The following is an 18,475-nucleotide window of genomic DNA, read 5'->3' on the forward strand; positions in this document are numbered from 1 at the left end:
GAATTAAAAGCCGGACTGCATTTTCGTTTTCAATGCGAATAAATAACCGGACTGTATTTTCTTTAACAATGCTTATAAAAAGCCGGACTACATTTTCGTTTACAATGCGAATAAAAAGCCGGACTACATTTTCGTTTACAATGCGAATAAAAAGCCGGACTTCATTTCGTTTACAATGCGACTAAATTCCTTGACTGCATTTCGTTTACAGCGCCCCTCCCCCTTGTGATAGAAATAAAATATGTGAGAATATAAATTATATATATACGTGGTATAAAGAGGAAGCCGGGGAATATGTGCACACGATACCAAATCGAAATTTGATGTTTAACGCAGAATATTGATAATTGTATCTGTAATAATGATATTAATTCATGCTAAAAAATAGGAAAATAGAATAGAGGCTTCTAAAACGGAGGCGCGGGAAATCGGTCAGAAGAAATACCATTCTTTTGTTCTAACTCCCTAAAAAATGGAAAACATCATCTTTCAAGATAAAAAAGAAACTAATTCTTTTTCAAAACATCATCTTTCAACATGAGAAAGAACCTAATACTTTTTCAGACTGTGAATAAGCGTAGATTACCCGGTATGTTTCATTCTATCAATGTCATGTTTGACTGTGAAAGTACGGAAAAGTGAAACAATTACGCGGAAAGTATGAGGAAACATGTATTTAAATTTTGCTCACTCGGACCCCTCGTGACTGTTCACCATATTAAGAACTGTTTTATTATTATTAAAAGATTATTACTTATATTAGTTATTTTTTATTTTTAATAAATGGGTATACAGTATGTTTACCCGCCAGGCTCACTTTACTCCTAGGACAAATTTCTGGTTACTTTCATGTAGACAGACCAATTTTAAAATATATGCGATAAAAGAAGGAAAAATAGTAACTTTTTCACAATTTTTGACAAAAATTCACAAAGGTCATGAATTGTTTTAAACTCATTATTCTTTCTACATACAACAATTTTTAAAAACAAAATATAAATAATCCATACTTTTAAGTTTAAAATCCTTTTCAGTAACTCACAGCTTTCTATGCTGAAAAATATTCAAAGTTATCTGAGGTTATCTAAGCCTTGCATAGTTTACCGACATCAACAAAAAGACGAACAAATAAACAAAAAAAATCCACCTTAGGTGAAGTATGTACAAAAGTGACCTATATTTCGTTTGATAGTTCATTTTTCTGAACTGCATGATTACTACATGCGATGAGTGCCTTTGATGTGACAGATGTTAAAACATGAAACCAAATTCAATACACACAGGAAGGAAAGGAATCGGAATAAAATTGAGAACAATAAATTTGGATATAATACATCCTGTCCTGAACTTGGAGCAACTTGTTGTTTTTTAAAAAAGGGAACCATTGAAAGGCTCTTTTAATGCAAACAAATGAACTTATTCTTGATATTTTCAATTTAGTTTGAATATCACAAAATACTTTAAAATCCTAGCAAAATTATCTTCAATCAATGTACTGTTTCCTTTTGACCACTAAAAGTGTAAGTTAGAAAAGGCAAATTATATTTTTTTAAAGCGATCATATAAGCATTGTTTTAAATGACATGAAAGTAAATATTTTCAAGTTATTCAACCCAGACCTAACTGGAATAGGACATAATCATTATCTGATCGGGAACTCTTGGATAAAAAATGGGAAGACTTTTTAATAGTTCCTACTTTACTTCAAACCCAGGCCCATTGTCCAGTCACTGGCATACACCTTCATTTACATAAACCTCTTAAACGTCATTTTATATTAGTGTTAGATGAAAAAAAATCCTACCGACCTATACCTACCTACCCATCTAAAAAAATGTGTGTTGGGTAACTCCAAACAAAGTTTTTTTAAGGTTAGTCTCAGTGTGTGACATCCATTACATGGGTGCGTGATGTTTACAGGTGGCGTGATATATAACTTCCTTAAAAAGTATTGTTTCATACTATGAAAGCGTCGATATTCATATACGGTTGGACAGTCGTATCGGAAAGAAAGGAAATTCATATACGGACGGTTTCCAAAGGGATCATCCTTTTTCCAGATCTTTCTAAACTGAAAATTCAGAAGTGTCACAGAAATATCGGATTATTAAGAAATTAAAACTTAGTAAGCAGTTATATCCTTCAGGGACAAAGGAGCACCGTAAATAAAACAAAGCTGTGAAGGTAGGAATTTTTTTCTGTTATTTAACCCCACCCTTTTCTTATAATGTAAGAGATGTGTTATGCGTTAGCCAACAATTTATCACACATCGTTTGTTGCATTTTCATTGTCAATAATATGTAGTGTGTCAGAAGACAACTTATGTTTTCTATTCTAAAAAAACTAAATGGAAATAAATGTTTGATATATGGTCATTTCATAAACGTTAACGCCTTTTACTCCCCACCATGTACTAAAAACAGTAGTAATTTCTGATCTGCCTTGTACAAGACGTATAAAAGTCTACATGAAGTTATCGTTTATGTGGCGGCATTGTCTAGTGGCTAGTGCGTCGGATCTTTGGCCTTGTGCGTTCAAACCCCGTCAATGGCAAGCCGCTGTTGTAATTTTGTACACTTATTATTGTGAATGGGTGAAAATATCGAAGTTTTGCGACTTAAATTGATAATATAAATTTTGTAAATCCGGATGATAAACAATATTTTTTTTTGCTTAGATACGAATTATTTTTGAAAATATAGCGATGCCCTGTTGAAGTTAAAAAACAAATTTGACCTATTTTCTGAACCTATCCCCTTTTTGATTCAACAAAACTGAGAAAAGAAACATACATTGCTGCACAGTTTACCCTGTTTATTTGTCAATATATACACACATGTACTTAATGATGTCATGATATTTACTCAAGAGACATTGGTACATGAGACATACTACAAATGTATATCTTTATCAATTCACAGGAACTTGAGATTCTATCAATAATAATGATAATATCCAAAATATACCCCCTATACAGTATAAATAAACACAAGGAATGAAACGCCTTTTCCCCACCCCTGGCAACATAATTTACGCCGAACAAATCAACAAAACAACGAATCGAAATAATATATCAGGCCATTTCGATAAACAATACATAAATGCATCAAATACAACCGATAACTTTTTTTTAATCGCGTAGCTATGTAGGATTATTTCCCACGATCTGAGTTTGTCGCCGACTCCATTTCGTGACGTCACTGGATGTTGATTCGAGGAGAATAATATTTATTAAAATTATTTTTAACAAGTTCAAAAAAAAAAACAACAAGTTTGCAAGTAAAATACTGTCAAACTAGAACAAATGACTAATTTCGTTCTTACGACATGGCTGAATTTATTTGCTGGGCCATATCAAATAGAGTACTCAAATATTTTTTTTAAAACGAAAGTAGTATTTCAAAGATTTACCGTTCTTGTTTGGGGTTTCCCTTTCAAATGTATTTATAAAAGTAATTTGTTAAAAAGGTTTTACATAAAGATGTTTAAATCTATTTACATAGAATAATTTGTATAAAAGTTTGATACATACCTGTTATTTTTTGGAACTTACTAAAAATAATTTTAATAAATATTATTCTCCTTGAATCAAAATCCAGTGACGTCACGGAATGGAGTCGGTGACAAACTCAGATCGCGGGAAATAGTCAGAAAATGTTGATTTTTTTCTACACAGCTACGCGATTAAAAAAAGTTATCGGTGATATTTGATGCATTTATGTATTGTTTATCGAAATGACCCGATAGATTATTTTGATCCATTGTTTTGTTGGTTTGTTCGGCGTAAATTATGTTGGGGTGGGGAAAAGGCGTTTCATTCCTTGTGTTTATTTATACTGTATAGGGGGTATATTTTGGATATTATCATTATTATTGATAGAATTTCAAGTTCCTGTGATCAATTCAACATTCTAAAATTTGCCTCAGTCACAAATTTCTGTTGAATGACGAAATAAAACTTTAATGCGTCTTAACCTGACCTGACAGAATGAATATATGCAAATATTGAAAATTTTAAATCAAGGAAGAAAACGTCACACAGATACTTACAATATACATTACACTTTAAAAAAAAAACAAATAACACAGTACGACCGTAACCCTTCGCTTAAATCCTAAGAAAGGAAGTAATCTCTCCCGATGATTTATCAGTATCAGGTCAAAGTTGCCAAACATTTTTTTTTTTAAAAATAGGTTAACAAACATTTTGAAATCTTCAAAATTATTTTCTCATTTGTAGTGTAAGCAAGTTTAAAACAATTGTTCATAGTTTCATATTTTGTCAACCGTGACAAGGGAAAGATATATAATACTCTTTCTATTTGTCGTTAAATGATTTAAATGATATGACTATGGAGCTGGTTTTAAGATAACATAATACATGTAATATACTCGGTGCAATAAAGGCAAGTTCTTCAGTTTTAACTAAATTTCGATCTGTAGATTACAATACACGCGAAAAAAGTGTAAGCTAAAAACGTGATTTATTAAGTCTTTTTTCCCGTATATCAATCGGTAATTTATCCCTGATGTTTCGTTGATGACTACCAAATTTGCAGGGTTTAATACCGGAAGAACTACATTGCAAACACTTTCAAGGTCGTTGCATTTTCATTAAATGAGATAGCCTGTACGTTTAATTATTACATATAATTTTTCAATAATAAATGTCCCTCCAGGGCTTCCGCAATTAACCAATCCTTAGATTTATTACTCAAAACTTATTACTTAAGACTTATTATTTAAGGTGTATAAAGCTATATATTTGTTTTCTCTAGTTTGCAAAGCTAATTGATTAAGCTAGAGTTTTCCGAAGTGGTCAAAGTTTAAACCTTGTATCATCCACTATGTAAGAGTTCATACAAACTGTCAAAGCTCGAGATCGGCTTTAAACATGTGTAACATTCCGTGTTAAACTGATAAGCCAGCCTTGAGGCAAAACAAATATGAAGATAGAAGTTCATTTGATGTAATAAGCTCTTAGTCTTTTGGTTTCGCAAGTATTTTCCCTGAAAGATTTGCATTTTACTGTCCAAAGCAATCAAAATTCTAAAACATTCAATGATATCATTTAGTGAAACATTGATTCAGACCAAAACAAGCAATCATGCAAATTGTACTAAATATGTAGATGTTATGATGTTCTTATACTTCATCCGTGTACTTCCATGTGTTACTGTAACATAGGTAAATCACTACCTGCTGCTACCACAAGAGCTATCACCCAAGCCCTTTTAAAATATACTTAAAATAAATGTTGATGAAAATATAAGAGACTATACCTTTTTAACTAGAACTCCGCGAGTCGGATGTGTCGACTTGTGAACTATATAGTTTAGGAGAAATGGCCAGGACAAATTTAAAGAAAATAAAGAAGTGCAGAGAACCCGTTCTTGTACACTGCACTTTTTCTAAATGAGATATATCATACTATGAAGTGATAAGACCATAGTTTTTATACTTTAGGAGAAATGGCCTGGACAAAAATAAAGTATGAAATTAACAAAGGGCAATAACTAAAAAAATAAGAAATGCAGAGTACCGGTTCTTGTACACTGCACTTCTTCTTAATAAGATCTATCATCCTAAGAAGTTTAAAGACCATAGCTTTTATACTTTAGGAGAAATGACCTGGACAAAATTAAAGTATGAAAATTAACAAAGGGCAATAACTCAAAAAATAAGAAATGCAGAGTACCGGTTAAGTATGAAAATTAACAAATGACAATAACATAAAAAATAAGCAATGCAGAGTACCGGTTCTTATGCACTGCACTTCTTCTTAATGAGATCTATCATCCTATGAAGTTTCAAGTCCATATCTTTTATACATTAGGAGAAATGACTCGGACAAAAATAAAGTATGAAAATTAACAAAGGGCAATAACCTAAAAATTAAGAAGTGCAAAGTACTGGTTCTTGTGCACTGCACTTCGGTCATTATAAGAAGCATGCATACCAAGTTTGAAGTCAATCCGATTTATAATGACTGACTTATGCTCCGGACAAGCTTTAGGGGACGCCGACAACTACAAAAATAACCTCTATATGTCGCCTTTTTCAAGGCGACACAAAGAACATTTTTCATTTATAACAAATTCTGAAAATTCTACTTCCCATAATACCTGTGTAATGATTTTTTTCCACAGCTTCTTAGTGGCCATTATGCTGTCCACTATACAACGTTTGTTTCCGCTTCGTATGATACTGCCGAGAACAAACTATAACTAATTTGAACATATATACTACAGCTATCGCTATTGGTGATTCATAACCCTGTCAGTCCGATTCTAAGTAAGGTTTATACTTTGCCACCCTGTTATGAAATTAGCCCCATTTTAACGCAAAGTTAATTATATTGCTCAAAGGTAAACAATTGCAATGTGATCTTTGTGTTGACATATCATTTATCAATCTAACATTTTAAACTGAATTTATACCCGCTGATTATTTCACAAAACATAACTTGTGATATTTTGCTTATTCCAAAATATCATGTCAATGTGTTCTTTGTATGTCAAAGTGTTTTTAACTTGTAACTTTCAAACTTTCTAAACTAATACTCAAAAAAGATATAGCTGACATGTTATCATGTCTAGAGATCTACACTTGCTTTTGAAATTAACCATAGGTTGTAAAGTACTTATATCCTTACATTTTACTTTGTTTCTAAACAAAAAACAAAAAAAGCAAGAGGGTCATAATGACCCTTGGTCTCTATCAGATAAACGCTGCTAGAATATGTCCAAATTTTTTCAAAGCAATAATGGTCTAAATGGGTGTATCATTTTTTATACCAGCCACATAAAATATATAATATATTTTGACTAGCTCAATATCGGTCCCAGAAAAATAAGTTATGTAACTTTTGTAGAGTACCATATAGTGGCAAATTTCTAAGCCCTTGGCATTGTATTTCATTGAAAAAATTAAGGTTCATTTTTATAATATATTTTTCAACACTTGGGACCTACATATTCGTTAAACTTGAACCATCTACGTAACATTTGTAGAAGTTCAATAGAAAATGGTCAAATATATCTTAGCTCTGTGCATTCAAATTGTGCAGTAGGTGTGTTTTTCATTATTAATCTTTATAAAAGATTTTAGTTACCACCAGAAGCTGGGCCAATTTTCACCACAGTGCCATGATTTATATATCTTGAAGTGACTATAAGGTTATTCAACATGCCAATTCCTATGTTCTATGCATTGTAGTTTATGAGAAGAAGGTCGTTTAAGATTGCACTTTAAAAGTCTATTTTTAACTCTTGTGACCTACTAATGTATCAGACTGGCACCATTTACACAACTTTTGTAGAGGTAAACAGGGCAATGCTTTATACCTGTTATCTAGGAACTGGACATGTAGTAGTAATACTGGGGTCAGACCCCAGTACTACCTTTAGTTTTCCACAAAAAATTTAAAAAGGTGCTTTTCTATAATATAACTCTATATAGAGTAAGTGACCTCAAGGCAATGATCCAAAACGACCAAAACAAAATATCTACACTGACGTGAAGCATAGGGCAAGTTTAACAGCTGCCACACATTACTTGACACCTGCCACAGAAAAGTGTGAACTGCAATTTTGCTTTATTGCTTTGAAGATTCCGTCTTTCAGAGGTTTTATACAATTATCTATAAGTAGATATTTTGAATTTCTTAGATTGCTTTGCATATATTTAACTGTATTAACAAGAGCTCCGCTCCGCAGTATACGCCCGAAGGTAAATTTTTGTAGGAGGTCACAATAGAAAGAAAATATCAACAGCAGATTATCAATCTTATTAATGAAAAACTCAAAGAGGATGAATTTATTTAAATGTGAGAGGAAATATCAGTATGCAAAATTATTTTAAGTATCATATGAAAATAATAGTAATAGAAAAATGATGGAAGGTATGCAGCAGTAATGTCTTATTTTATCTGTTTCTCTGTTGTCTAGAAACCTGTTTAAATGCCGCATATAGTCAGAAAACAATTATATTTTGTTTGATTTAATTAGTTTGTGGCTCTTAGTCAGAATTTATTTTTATTGTGTTTGATTTTTTATTAGTTTGTGGCTCTAAAATGGCTCTAATCAAAAGCGTCTTATGTCTCATCTTTGGTTTAAATAACATTGATCTAAATAAATTTGAACAGTACAAATATATCCACAAATATGGCAACGGTATCTATAAATTATAATTACACATGTAGTTGGACTAGAAAGGCACCATGTAAACTTTCCTATGTCGTTGTTTGTTTAGACTTAGAACCCAAACCATTACATCAGTCACACGTTGGATGAATAGTTTAATCATTATTTATTTATTTTATTTATTTATTTTTATTTATTTATTTATTCATTTATTTATTTATTTATTTATTGATTTCGGAGTCATATGATACTTTCAAAACAAAATACTCATTAACAAATTGTTTAAATCATTTTAAGTTTCTGTTGCGTTTTTGTAATTAGGACAGTTACAGTAACTTTGTATATTGAATGGTAATCAAAGTTATTCTCCGTTTACAGTTTTTTTGCTTTTTGAATGACAGACAAGTACTTTCAATGATTACTTCTTGAGTGTCATGTTTGCTCTAAAACCATTAAATACACATTATATAACTCGTGTTTCCCCTTTCTAAAGAATAATTTTAAAAGACGTGGAGCATATGACACCAATAACAGAAACAAATACTTTTATTTTGAATCACGTTACAAGGTGCAACAGTATCACTGAATAAACTCATAAGTATCAAAGATTTGGGTTATTCCGTTGAAAATATTATCAATATCAAACATGATCAATCACAATGGGAATAAAATTGTTTTTGTTATCCTCAGAATACATAAAAATTATCTGCAAATGGAGAAAAACACAATTAACGGTCATGATCATTACCCTATACGTTCATATAATATGAATACCGTTTTGTACACGTAAAAATATAGGGTTGATGATTGATTCAGGGGAAAGTACATTAATTCTGACTCAAACTAATTGTTTCCATAGTTAGAATGAATAAAGCGCACAGAAATGGTCATATACAAAAACCTAATGACCATAAATTCCACTAACGCAGGTGTATCGATTAGAAAATGATTACTGCCGAACTGATGAACCTTGTTAGTTAAGAAAATGTAATACTCTTAAATTTAAAGAGAGCTCTACACAGTCAAAAAAACTATGCACATTTATTTAAATTATTTCAAAAATGATTGAAGTATGAGGAATCGCATAAATCATTTCCCTATAATACTGCCATTTGATATGTGCCCGAATGTTGTAATATTCTTCTTTCTTTCAATATGTTTTTCTTTGACCTTTCTCACTTGTCAATACTGTCAATTGTCCATCGGTTATATACACATATTACGATCCGTTTATCTTTTTTGATGATGATCATGTAAAGCAACTTGTCACTTCATTGATCTTGTCATATGGTCTGTGCTACTATATTTATTTTTCCAATATACATATAAGTCAAACCTTTGTCCTTGACTTTTACACTTGTTTGTTTATACTGTCTTTATAGTTCATCAGTTGTATACAAGAATTATGATTAATATTTTCTTTTGTTTATGCAATGATCATGTGAAATGCAATGTAGACTGTAACTCATTTTGACATTGTATACGTGTATATTAACTATGCAAACTCTTATTTTATTGTTGTTTACATGTCCTGCCTATGTGAAGACATGTGACATTATGGCACTACTGCTAAATTAGGTTAACTATTACTTTAATACTTTTTATATATCACTTCTTTATAATAGTGGAAATCCCAGATAGAACATAAACATGTGATTTTTTTGATAATCATTTATTTTTCTTAACACATTCATAAGAGGTTCCCAAGCAATTTCACTCGCTGTACACAGCACGTACAGCGGACGATGACACTATCTTTTTGGGTTTGTGCGGTATCGGTGCACTGATCTACTTTAGTCTGTACAATAAAAGTAAACTCTGTTCCTTTTTTAAAACAATATACAAACAAAATAAACAAACAGTGTCAATATTCCTCATAATCTAAATAATTTTTAAAAAATCGTAGAATGTGATATTAGCTTCAGTCCCCCAATATCACAACATGGAAAATTCCATGACAAGAGATTAAAGTCCTTTTCAAAATACCAAATTGAGTAACGCGTTATCACTTTTGTCAACCCTGTTAAGCAAACAATCTGTCACATGACTTCACAAGGTATTTTGTTGGTATTTTTCACTGTATGCTCACATGCTCATTATAATGACTTAAGCTTAATAAAGTTTATGCTGTTGTTCTTGTTGCAATGTATCAGTTTAATAACATGTGCCGTGCACCTAAATAAACCTTCAAAATGGTTTGTATTTTAATTTGTTAGGCATCATCAATTATATTGCTTTATTTTGAACGTTAAAGTCAATGTCAGGCAGTTGTAATTAACATACGGATATGTTACTTAACTTTTCACGTGTAATGGATCATTTGTGAAGAAATATTTCCAATTTCTATGCATCATATTACTAAAATGTTCAAAATTCAAAATATGCATTACACAGATGAAGTTTAAAACATTATAGAAAAAAGACGTTTTGATGATATGTTTACCTTATAAGAAGTCAAATAAAAGAAAAATTGGTGAAGCTTAATTTAGAAAAAAAATGAAAATGTTTCATCTACTTGTCACATAAGAAGGTTTTCTTATTATCATTATAACTATTATAAGTACTCTATGTGAAATATTTAAATTAAATTTCTAAATTAGGACACTTTTGAAACAATATTGTATATATAATATTCTAAAATGACTCGTAATTATTGCAAAACACAGAAAGTTTAAACAGCTTATCTTAAATATTTTTGTCTTTTTCATTTCTGTAATATATGACATAGTTTATTAGATAATTATACAAAAATAATGTGTTAAATGTTGCAACATTAATATTAACACAGATAGAATGCACTGATACAAATCAAAGTGTGTATTGTCATTTCAACAAAGTATTCTTCAGCTTATGAAATCTTAAGAGCAAAGAAAAGTCATTTTTCTTAATGGCTTGTTCACTTCTTCGCCGAGTTATAAAGTTATAAACACAAATGTGTTTCTATCGACATTAAAAAACAAAAGAAATGAAGCAATAAACCCCTAAATAAGACATTTAAATACTATTCTGACAAACATATATATTTTTAAAGCAAAATTTTTGCGTTTTCTTGCATAATTGTGTCATTTGATTTTTTAAGATATTCAATTTGTTGCCAAAGATTTGTATGTATCATTGCATAATATGTGCGTTATAAATTATCATGCCGTAACTTGAATGGTAATCAACCTTGTAATCAATAATATGTACAACGTTGTTTCTCTGCATAATAGAAAAAAACACCAGGTCTTGAGCCATTTTCATTTTGATAAATGTAAACAGCTTGTACAATGCCAAATTTTTAATTTATGCTTCCATTTCCGTTGAGTTCAAAACGTCAGCGTTTTCTTTTTAAACATTTCATTAACATTACAAAGCAGAATATATTATCAAACACTTAATGTCAAAGTAAACTGGTCTACAAAGGGCATATTTTCAAAAGTATTTCCAATATTCTTGTGAAATATTTTGTGAAAGAAAATGTTGATAGAGTTTTAAGCGTATAGACATTTATATGCTGAATATTATTAGTTTGTTCTAGAACAGTTTATAATCTGCTTTATGAATACATGTACAAATACGTCAAATCAGATCATGTATCTTTCATTTACCAATAATGTTGTATACGATCAACATAAATATATAATATTGATTTTATCAGAGTCCTTATATTTCAAACGTTATCAAAAAAACATAAAACTTACTTCAATCCATTCAGTTTACTGATCTCTATTTATTATTTCATTCATAACAGTCTAATAATTACACTTACACATGCAAAACTGCTTTTGATGATATCCTACGAGCATTACCTGTAATGCAATTTGTAAAACAATGACAGTCATTAGCCAGAAAGATAAGTAAATAACCCAACGTTCCTAAAAGGAAATCCAGGTTTCCGAATTCTTAGGCACTTCTTGAATGTATACACATCTCTTAACAATTATTTATTGTCTGTGAAATTCCACGAATAAGTTTTCTATCTTATGAATAATTGTAAAATAATCAAATCAAACTAAAATCCCTCCTCGCCAAACACGTTATATTCTTTGTTCGCGTGAAATAAACAACTTTGAAAATGGCAGTTGCTTTGGATAGCCTTATATGTACATCTGATTTTTCGCTAATCTAAGGTCGCCATAGTGTAACTTTTTTATTTCCTATAATTCATTGTTTTAAATATTAAAACAAGCGATCTTTCATATCTCATGTTTAAATAATAAAAGAAATTCGTCTATAATCGAGGCTACCAGTGGAATATTCAAAACAGAATTTGATCTTCAAGTTAAAATTGAGGAAACTTCGTTTAAACTTTTTTTATAAGCATAAAATAAAAAAACAGTTTGTTTGTTGTAGGACGAAATTTTATCGTGGCTTTATATGAGAATACAGTTTTTTAAGCTCACTCGATGAAATAAAATTTCATCTTACACAAAAAAGCAAATATCCTCTAACATTCGTCTTTGTGTATACACGTACCTGTCGTTCCTGTCAAATTAGGTGGAAAAATGCTTTTGAAAAATGATTGTGTTCCTTATTTTATGTTTCTTCGGTGATAGTTTTAGAAACATTCATCAACAATGAAACAAGTTAAATGTTGATGCTGCACATCAAAGACGCCGCCAAATGATGTGAACAGTCAATCAACATTGAAAATCGTTCTCTATTACAGTTGAATATCCGAAGCACAAATCCATTTTTTTCTCCATGTTCTTGGTATGTGCTCGTTGTTTAATAATAAAGTTGCATATTTTTGTGAAAAAAATAAAACCTAATCCTAAATTCACGAAATAATGCCAGGTCTGAAATTCTTAAATGTTTGTCTGTTGCGTCAAAGACTGAAACGTCTGGTCGAATCAAAATAAATTGGATAACAAATAAAATTGAAATGATTGGTATCAAGAAATATGTGCCGAGAATATACCCATTTAAATATTGGTACGAATTGCATAATGTTCGAATGATTTTGAGGACAAACTGTTCTGCAGTGATCTCCCCTTACAGGCCGTAGCGTTACCGGTTGTTGTACTTTCTTAACGGTTGAGTGAGAACCGCCTCACTGATTGTTGGCGTGGTTTAGGCTTTGTAACTTGTATTTTAATGATTCGACAAGTATTATTGATCAAAGTTGTCCTGATTCCCTTCTACCTCGTCAACGAAAACTTAATGCTATCATATGGAGCATAATATCAAATTTAATATGACGATTTAAGGCGGAGCTTAACTTTAACAAAGGCGAAGCAAATGAAGTAAGTGACACTGCCTCAGCTGTCACCTCTCTCAATGGTCAAGTTTTAGAACGATCGACTATAGACTAGCTCATTGGCACGTTATTTATTATGCAGCATAAAATTAGATAATGATAAAAAGAATATGATATTCAAACATGACACCATCACTTCAGTTAAACGTTTATTCTAATCCCTTAAAGCTTTGTGACATGTTGTACATCATAAAAGCTATTTTTATTAGAAAATTTAAAAACAGTGTGATTTTGTTAAAACAGAAAAAATACACAAAATCAAGTCTAAAATTTTCCCCATTGCTGTATGGACAAATGCATATCTACTAGACGCCGCTGGCAAGCGGCGTCTAACAATAAATGATATATAAAGGTTTTAAATAGAAAACACGAAAACCCTAAGGAACGCTCGAATGGCTTAAATGAACGTATCGTATGCATATGATTTATTTCTTATTAATGAATAAACAGTAACATGTAAAACTACGCGATACGTGCCATTATGACAGTCCGCCTTTTTAAGATGATTAACATTATAATATGTTGGTCCGTAACATCATGTCTTGCCTTTATCAAACGTCCTAAATAAAAGCATAAGATGGTAGTATCAAGTATGAGCTATTGGATTACAAACATAGAAAGAACCACTATCAAAATAACAATATATTATGCCAATCTGTCTATATATGATGTTAGTTTGTCATTAAAACATTTTATATGGAATAATTCTAATACAGATTCAACCAATATGTGATGTCGTTCTCTCCTTATATAATGTCAATCTATCATTATACGATGTGAATTTTTCAGTATATTATGTGAAACCATCCTTATATAGAGTCAAAATAGCACTACATGTATATTATGCGGAATCAATCATGTATATGGTGCATTTACGAATATATTATGTGCCACCATTCTTATATAAAGTCAACATAACACTAAAATATGTACAATCGTCTTTATATAGAGTTAACTTAACAATATATGATGTAAATGTGTCCTTATATGATGTCAATCTTTAATTGTATTTCTATCAATGTATTATTTCGAACCATCATTATAAAGAGTCAAAATAACGATATAGTATGTCAATCTGTGGTAACATGTTGTCCATTTACGATGTGCATTTACGAATATATTATGTGCAATCATTTTGTATAGTTAACTTAACAATATATGATGTCAACGTGTACTTACTATATGATGTTAATGTTTCATTATACGATGTACATTTATGAATGTATTTGGATCCAACCTTATATGGACTCAGAATAGCAATACATGTATATTAATTTCGTTATATGGTGTATATTGTTCTATTGTACGATGTGCATTTATGAATATGCTGTGTGGAACCATCTTTATATAGAGTCAAAATGGCAATAGCTTATGGTAATGTGTTAGTTTATGATGTCATTCTATCATTATATATTGTGCAATTATGAATATATGATATGAAACCAACCTTATATACAGCCACATTTACGATTTTGTATGTAAATGTGTCTTTATATGTTGTTAATCTACTGTTTATAATAGGAAACTATAAAAATATTTTGTGAAAACGTCTTTACATATATATTCAATTTAGCAATATATTATGTCAATAAAACCATATATGATGTCAATCTGTCATAGTATGATAGGCATTTATGAAAATAGTATGTGAAACAATTGTTTTATGTATTCAAAATAAAAATATATTATGTGAAAACGACCTTATTTATACTCAGTCTAAATGTCAATTTATTGAGTGGTTATTTTGACTCTATACAGTTATGTTTTCACATAATATATTCACAAATGCATATCGTAATCTGATAGATTGGCATCGTACAATGAAACATTGACATCATAACATGACATATTCACATAACTATATTGTTAAGATTACACTATATAATGCTGTTTCCACATTATATATTAAAATGCACATCATATCATGATAGTTTGACATCATGTACTGACATATTGACCGCTTATATTGTTAAATTGAATATATATAAAGATGTTTCCACATATATTCATAAGTCCACATCGTATTAATGAAAGATTGACAAAATATATTGATAAGTTGACACTATATATTGATGCTACCAAATAATATATTCATACATGCACATCGTTAAATGATATGATGACATCATATAAAGACACACTGACTATAACATATTGCTCAGTTGAATTCATATAAGGATGTTTCAACATAATATATTCATGAGTACACATTGTATAAAGAAAGAGTGACACAACAACGTTCATTTTTATAATCATAAGACAAACAATGCGTTCCATAAATTTCATTTAACAACTGGACAAAAGTACTACATGTCTTAAAGAACAGAGTAAACATAGCAAATCCATTTCAAAACATGGACACAGATTTGTCTTTAGCTATTGACTTGCTCAAATCGAATTGAATTTTATTGATTAAATGTTGGTATTTGCAAATGAAAAGTTAAAACGCATTGGAATGTGTGATTGACAAAATAATTAGTTTTAATGTTGAATATAATATTATTAAATAAGACATTTTTAGCATGATTCGATATATAGGTTAATATTTTGTAAATGTTAAAATGGAAGTTAATTCTTTTTAAAGAAATGAGTTTAAATTGTTTTGGAGTTACCAATACTATTTATAACAGTACGATCTATTTATAGCTGAAATATCTACGCAGTAACTTAAAGTTACCCAACTGTTACTAACAATCGCAGTCTCCGTAGTTTGGATACACAGTAATATCCAGAGGTAAATATTTGTTTCTGTTGTTTTTTTTAAATGAAAGAATTAGATGGGTTTTTTGCTTAAAGAATGAGAAATAAAATCAATCTTACCATACACACTAGTCTAGCAATACTTTTCAACATTTGCAATTGTGAATGAACGTTTAAAATCTGTTTAATTTGACTAGTCTTAAACATTAATTTTATTGTTCGAGCTTGATAATGTACTAAAATGTGCAAACGAGTTAAATATCCTTGCGAAAATCTAAATATGAAGTATCTATGGGCACGCAAGCAAGAAAGGTTATTACTTTAAAACAGAAACAAATTTAAAACGTGTAACATTAATTTAGGTATTTAAGTATATCTTACGTATTACATCAACTGTTTAACAGTTCTATATTAAGGATTATGATGGTAGTGTCATTTAGATTCTTGTATTTTATAATAAGTTCTTGTATTCTTATCACTTTGTTTGAAACAACGCCCCTCTTTGGTTGCATATTCTGGTCTTTAGTTTGATGATGCAGTGAATGACTTCAATTTCGGTTAAAGGTGATTTGTGAACGGTGTGATTATTACAATTATTAACAATCTCTAAAGTTTTAGTTTGTAATCGTTATACTAAGCCGTGCTATACATCCAATTGTACGATTATGTTGTAATGCAGCAAAGCAAAAAGATAACAACAACAGCACATAACCTTTCTCTTGTATATATATGCTTTCAGCATCAGCGACAACATTAATAACCTCCCTCAACATACCATAAATTATTAAAAAGTAAGTTTAGTGGGTTATCAACGGCTATAAACAATGAAAAAACCCTGAACAATTGTATATTTAACATGGATATAAAATTAATTGCAGAACTTGAAGTAAAACAATAGCAAAATTTAATGATAGTTATTGAACTCTGAAGGTCACTGACTTTCGTATGCGCTCCAATCATACTGCTGTTTCAGATCAAAACCTATGACTGAAGTGAATAATATTGACGTATATCACGTATTAACTTTGATTGCTAAATAAAAACGAAGCTCAAGTCGTAGATCAGGTCATAATTGCGAATTCGAATTAACAAATTTTGGTTTGGGGACAATTTCATTACGAGGTAAACAATTATGTTTTCACACGTATATGTTTCTAACTATATTTTTGAATAATTTGTCTTAGAACCTAAAAGACCAACATTGTTAAACATTTAGCTATAGCCGAGGGATTATTCGTATAGCTTAAATAAATGTTTGGATAGAATTTATACTCAAAAACATTGGTTTGCAAACATAAAAAAGATTACTAACATTGTATCTGCGATCCTTGTTACATCAAATTGTCTTATATTCATATTCCTTTACTTAATTAAGTAATTCACGATAGATCCTAAAATATGTACATTACAAAGATATAAATATAAATAATCTGGTTTCCAAAATTTTAAATAGTAAGATTACTTGTACTGTAAATTTAATATGGGGGTTATATTGACAATAGTACTAATCAATAAGCAAGTCCATATAGATGGGTATTGAGGCGTATCAATTTCAATTAAATAATATTTATTTTTATGTATCTAGTTTGATTCTGTAAGTCTCAATTGCGAACCAATAAAACATATTTAAACGTATGCACATTTTTTGGGTTCCCTTTTTATTTCTTTATGATGAAAAGAATTTTTTGGTTTTCCAGGTTATCATAAAGTGGAAAAAACTTGTTTACCTATTTATTTTGAAATCTATGGCTTTTCAATATCATGACAAAAATGTATGAACAAAGACAAGCTATATCACGCTTATAGTTTAACCATATTCTTTTTTCAGATTATGATATGATTAAAAAGCCTGTCATAAAATATATTTGTTCTATTCAAGACACATGTTTCTGATCTCAAATTATTCTATTCTCCCCCACCCAGCCCCCAACCCTACATACCCGCAATTTGTTACAACCAACGGTGCGTGTAGGGCAATCATAGGACCCATTAATTGTGTTATATTTTACTTATACATAAAAAACTGTCCACACTTACAAGCAATTCAAAACCTTATAAGACTGAGCTTTTATTTGAATAACAATAGATTTCATCACAAACATTGACATATGCTCTTTTGTTAACAAATATGTTGTGTTGAATTCTTATTGTATTCACTAATCTGATTATAAAGAATTACACAGGCCAGGATCTATGCATTGTGAAAAAAATATTTTCATAACTCATAACATAACATAAGGTTATTGAATGGCAATAATCAAGCACGTAATCATAATATTGAATAATTGTTGAGATTAAGAAGTAATTTGATCGAACATAAATTCCTTACACAACGGAACGGCGGCACTCGTATATAATTATAGATTCAACATTTAGCAATCTGGTAGA

At 30.2% G+C, this 18,475-nt stretch overlaps 1 protein-coding gene across 1 annotated transcript in view; it reads left to right on the forward strand.

The window, feature by feature from the left end:
- Positions 1-1,900: 1,900 nt before the first annotated feature.
- Positions 1,901-18,475, forward strand: part of LOC132720270 (uncharacterized) — a 74,689-nt gene continuing 58,114 nt past the window's right edge. The window contains exon 1 of the mRNA XM_060704362.1: positions 1,901-2,184. The gene's annotated coding sequence lies outside the window, so the exon portion shown is untranslated. The remainder of the gene's footprint in view (positions 2,185-18,475) is intronic.

Source organism: Ruditapes philippinarum, unplaced genomic scaffold, assembly GCF_026571515.1.
Source record: "Ruditapes philippinarum isolate M1 unplaced genomic scaffold, ASM2657151v2 ctg4692_1_1_1_1, whole genome shotgun sequence".
NCBI classification, from domain to species: Eukaryota; Metazoa; Mollusca; class Bivalvia; order Venerida; family Veneridae; genus Ruditapes; species Ruditapes philippinarum.